The sequence below is a fragment of the Melozone crissalis genome, unplaced genomic scaffold (assembly GCF_028551555.1).
Source record: "Melozone crissalis strain CALT ecotype California unplaced genomic scaffold, PUWL_Pcris_2 ptg000006l_1, whole genome shotgun sequence".
In the NCBI taxonomy this organism is placed as follows: domain Eukaryota; kingdom Metazoa; phylum Chordata; class Aves; order Passeriformes; family Passerellidae; genus Melozone; species Melozone crissalis.
The window spans coordinates 485,553-491,552 of record NW_026535784.1 but is presented as its reverse complement, the minus strand read 5'-3'; positions in this window follow the sequence as shown (position 1 = coordinate 491,552).

Genomic DNA, 6,000 nt, shown 5'->3' with positions numbered 1-6,000 from the left:
ACAAACAAATCCCCAAAATTCCATAAAAGTTCCCCAAAATTCGTTATCCAGGAGCTCCTAAAGAGCAGAAGATGAGCAGAACGAGCCATTCTCATCGAGCTGTAGGACTGGTCCTACAAAATGAGGAAAGGAGGGATGAGGGGAATATGGGATGATGGGGATTGTTCCAGGAAGGAGATGGCAGCTGGAGGAACGCTCCCGATCCAGCTGGGGCAGAGCAGGAAGGACATGGAGCAGAGCGAGGGAAAACAACCCCAAGCACCACCCCTGTTTTGTTTCCCATTATTGCTCTAATTCCAGGCTAATTGGAAACGGCCTGGATGTGTTTAGGAACACGAGGAACATCTGGATCTCATTGGAAGAGCTCTGCTTTTCTGAGTGGCGCCTTCCATTTTCATCCCAGGCCAAAGATTCCCACATCACGACTTGTCCTCTTTCTTTCTCTCAATTTTTTTTTGTTGTTTGGTTTGGTTTTTTTGTTTTTTTAAAATTTTTTTAGTTTTTTCCCCCCTTCCTTTCCAGAAAATGGGAGGTTGAACTTTCGACTCCGTGGAAAACAGTTGGAGAGAAACCCTGAGAAATCCCGGGAGAGCCATTGAGCCTTTCTTCCCATTATCCCGCTTGATTCCTTGCTGCTCCTTGCTTCTTTCACTCCAGCCTGGAGCTGTTTCATGCTGGTGGCACGAAGGGAAAAACGGGAAGGCACGAGAGGAGGAGGGGGGGAAAGCTGGGGGGAAAAAAAAGAAAAATAGGAAAGAAGATTTTGTGAGGTCAGATGTGGAGAAACAAAGACAATTCCACGGAAAAGCGTCCCTGAGCTGGGCCAGGAGTTGAGCTTTGCCAAAGGATGGATCCACACATATATTCCATGGTTTTCTGTTCCGGCCCCAGCTCCTTTGGGAAGTTCTCCTGCAGGCCCAGAGTTATCCAAGGTCATGGAAAGGGCTGTCCTTGGGGGTTTCTGTCAGGATTCCCAAGGATTTTCCTCCATCTCCTCATGGTTGTTTCCCCAAATTCCAAAGGCAGAACTACTGGATTTCTCCATCATCCAAGGAAGCTGAGGATGGTTTTGATGGGAAAAACAAGTCCCAGATGGTTGGGAATTCCTCTTTTTGGTGGAAGCCAAACAAAGCCATTTCTGGGATCAGGACACATTCCCTGATTCCTGCTTTCATCCCTCTTCCTGAGGCCCATCTTCAGGAGTCCTGGCTTTCCCAAATGGAGCAGCAAGGAAGGAGCCTGGTATCCAAGGAAAGAGCCCAAGATCTCCTTGTGGACTAAACCAAAGGGCAAATCCACGTTCTCCTTCAGTGTTTCTGGTGCTCCTTTGGGTTTGGAAAGCTGAGGGATTGCCTCCCATTGGGAATTCTGGAGGAGAGAGGAGACAATAAAGGGATTGTGGGAATTTTCCCCTCCTTGGCTGGGAGATGAGCAGAAAACTCCCAAATCCCCACCCTTTGGAGAAGAGGAGCTTTTAGGAAGAGGGAGGAAGGCTGGGAATATGTCCTGATCCCAGAAATGGCTTTGTTTGGCTTCCATCCACAAGGGGAATTCCCAACCATCCGTCCAGGTGGGACCAAGACTCGGTTTTCCCAGGAAAACCATCCTCAGCTTCCTTGGATGATGGAGAAATCGGATGGCTCTGCCTTTGGAATGAATCACGAAAACATGGAAGAAAATCCTTGGGAATCCTGGCAGAAACCCCCAAGGAGAGCCCTTTCCATGACCTCGGATAACTCTGGGCCTGCAGGAGAACTTCCCAAAGGATGTGGGACAGGAACAGAAAATCATGGAATGTTGGAGGTTGGAAAAGACCCCCAAGGTCACCAGATCCAACCACCAGCCCGTGTCCCCAAGTGTCCCTCTCCAAAGGTTCTGTTGGAAGTTGGGAACTGGAAGAATCCCAACGTTAAGGAAAATACAAGGAATAGATAAAATCTTCGATCTGCTCCTCAAAAGGAATGCCAAAAGAAATCAAATTGGATAAGAAAATCCAAGGTAAGAAGTTGTTCATGGAATTATCTTGCCATTAATTAATGCCATTTTATTAAAATGAAGTATTTTTATTAATTTTTAATTAAAAGCCTTAAGCACTTTTTCCTAATTTCCCCCTTTAAAAAAAAAAGAAAAATAGAAAATAATGTAATTTAAATAAAATTTATATAGCTGCATTTTTATATAATCCCATAGAATTTTATTATATGTATGTATTTATGTTTATATCTATTTTATGTTTTTATACTATATAATTATATTTATTACTATTTACAATTATAATTATATACTTGCAATAATTATAATTATATAAAAATAAATTATAATTATAATGGTATGATTTTAGATATAATTTTTATAATTATAATTTATTAATAATTTATCTATAATAATGAATTATTATATGCATATAACTTTATTATACTTGTATAAATATGACGTTTTATAGTGATAGTTCATATTTTAGAAAACCAAAATTAATATAATAATATTTATTAATTAAATTAATAAAATAATTAAAGTAATACAAATCATATAATAAATAATAATTAAAATATATTATATTATATTATATTATATTATATTATATTATATTATATTATATTATAGTATATTATAGTATATTATAGTATATTATAGTATATTATATTATATATTAAAATAATATCATAAGCAGTATATTAAATAATATATTATAAAAAGAAATTAAATAATAAAATAATATATCATTAGTTTAATGAATAATTTAATATTAGTTCAATTATCAAAGTTTTGGGGGAAAAAAAAATGAAGGATTGGCTGAACTGGTCTTGGCTTGGCTTCCTCTTGCCTTGGAAAATGTTTATTCCAGGAAAAATCTTGGAATTCTGGAAGAAACCTATGAGAGATGGATGAAGAATTTCCTCCAGGTGATTTTATGTTGCAAGGAGCGTGGATCATTCCCAACTGTGGATTCATGGAATCACCAAGCAGGAAAAGGCCTCGGGACCAGCGGGTCCAAGCAGGGTTGCAAAGAGAAGGAAGTGGAGCAGAGATCCCACTTTTCCAGTTGCTCCCAAAGGCATCCCTGGAAAAAAGGACCTATCAGGGATCGGCTTTTCCCCCCAAAGGGAACCAGGATTCCCTTTGGAATCCTTCCAAACGATTCTTCTGGATATTCCTGCAGCGGGATCCGAACGGAAGCCGGATCAGGGGGATGGAAGGGGATGGGAGAAGCTGCAGCTCCTTATCCCTGGGATTTATCCAAGAGGCTGACGCTCTACATTCCCATTTTCCCAGGATTTTCTCCTGTTTTCCATTGGAAGCAGAAGAAACCCAACGCCTTCAGAAACTGCAAGGAATTTTTCTCTCCAAAAATAGAGTTCAAGGAATTCCTGCATTATTTTTTGGGATGTTAACGATATTTTGTTTTATTATATAATACCTCATAATAATGTATGATATTTATACATTATATATTTATAGATACTAATACCTATATTTATATTGATATTTATAGAAATTATATATATTTTCTTATATATTTTATTTATTATATATACAGTAAATAAAATAGATTATATATTTATTTATAATAGTTTTATTTTATAATAGATTTATTTATATTTATATGTATCATATTTATATTATTTTGTTATGTAAATATTATATATTTGTAATATAATTATTTTATAACTATAATAACAGTAATATATAAAATTTTATAATTTTATTTTATAATATAATATGTATTATGCTACATTATATTACACTATATTATATGTTTCTCCCTATGTTATGGAAGGTGGTCCTGGTATTCCATAATGCCCTGAAATCCTTCCAAAATCCCATTTTTATTTTCTTTTCCCCAAATCCTCCCGAGCAGCTGCCTCTGAGAATTCCTCCTCTTCCTTCTTGGATCAAAGGACTCCTGTTTTTGTTGTAATTAAGGTGCTTCATTATTGATTAATTACAACACAAACAGGGCAGGCTTTGATGTCCAACAGGAGATTTGCCTGGAATGATTGGAAAAGGAAAACAAAAGGAAATCAGAGAATACTTCCATGACTCGATCATGACAGCCTGACTCACATTGCCTGATGAATCCATGGAAAATTATTGGAATTATTCTGGAATTACAGTTACACAAATAAAGCAACGCCCCAGAAATCTAAAATACGATCCCGACATTTTTTCCTTATTTTCTGAAATTTGTCTTCCCCTGATTCTTTCCCTGGAATGTCTCTGCTTCCATGAGGAAACTCTGGAACTGTGGTGTGTCCCAAAAGTTTGTTCTCAGTTAGGAATTCTTTGGCAAAGGTTTTCCAAGCTTTTTTTTTGGAACTTTCTGGCCAAAATACGGTGCTGAGAGGTGCCCTAAGTCAGCTGTTCCCAGGAAAAATTCTGATTGTTTTCATCTTCCTGTTGCCCCTAAACAGCAAATCCTGTCCCAAAAATCAGGGACCACTCCACTGGACACTTATATGGAATAAATCAGGGAAAAGTGAAGTGTTAAAGGCCCTTTTTTTGACAATAAAAACAAGAAAAAGGGTTAAAGGAGCCCAAATGTTTAAAATAATTTTAAAAAGTGGTTGGAGCTCAGCCCCAAGTCCTGCCTAGGAAAAGAATTGGATGTGGAATGTTGGGATAAGTGGGATTCACTGGGGTGGGCAGCTCCTGGAATATCCAAAGCTGAGCCAAGGCTGTCCCTGGGACAATCTGGGACAAGTCCTGCCCTTAAAATCGAGTCTGGTTTGCTGGGCTGGGCTTTCTAGGTCTCTCCTAAATATTCCAGTGACAGATTCCCAGTGTTCCTATCCCTGTGGAATCCAGGAGTCAATCAATCCAGGAGTATCTTGGAAATTCCCGGGAGCATCCAAGGTCCTAAGATGCTGCTTCCCTCGAAATTCTGGAATGGTTAGCGTGGGAAGGGATCTCCAGGATGATCCAGTTCCACCCCTTGCCATGGGCAGGGACCCCTCTGGAAGGGTTGAATCCCAGAGTTCGGGAATCAGGATGAGGATGAGGGTGAGGCCCTGGCATGGGTATTCCCAAAGAAGCTGTGGCTGGAAGCATCCAAGGTTGGGCAGGGCTTGGAGAAACCTGGGATGGTGGAAGGTTGGGGCTGGATCCATTCAAGGTCCCTTCCAACCCAAACCATTCCATAATTCTCTGATTCTCCAAAATAAATTTCTCCATAAATTTTTGGAGAAATCTCCAAGACACCAGTGGATAAAACACTTTTTACCAGAGTCTGGTTTTTCCTGGAGAAGCAGCCAGAGCCAGGGTGACCTTCAGTGTCCTCTGTGACCTGGATTCTCCATGAGGAAACGACTCTGGCCTTCTCTGGGAATGTGGGAGAACATTCCAGGTGAACCCAAATCCAGGTTTATCACACAACTTTAGTCCTCCACAGTGGCCTAAAGGCTGGACTGGATGGATTTAGGACCCTCCAGCATTTCCAGAATGTTCTGGAGCACCCCAGGAGACTTATCCACCTCCCCAATGGAAACATCCCATGGATTAAAAAACTTCCTTCCCTTCCATTCCACTCCAGATGAAATTCCAGCTCAGCGGAGCAACCAGCTGGCTCCTGGAGCTTCCACCTGGCCGGGACCTGTGTCCCAGGTTCTTTTCCAGAAATATTCCCGGTCAAGTGTCACCTACTCAGAGCTCATCACATTTCCTGGGAGGGCCTGGAGTCCTTCTGGCTGGGAGCGATTCCCACCCAACGGAGTCGCGCCTTCGGCTTCATTGCTTCAGCGCTGGTTGTGCAACCCCTTGGCAGAATTCCCAATAATTTGTAACTTTTTGTCTCCATGTTTTGATAGGAAAAATAGCTCAAAGGCACTGCTAATAAATCCCTTCATCCTTGGCATTCCCTGCCTCCCCTTGCTCCATCCACACTGGAAATCGGCTGAGGAATCGCGGCCCTTTGGTGTTGTGGCGATAGCCCGGATGCAGAGATTGGGTGAAACCTGGGAGAAGAGGAAAACTGACATTCCCTAAGGATTGAGCACCTGGACA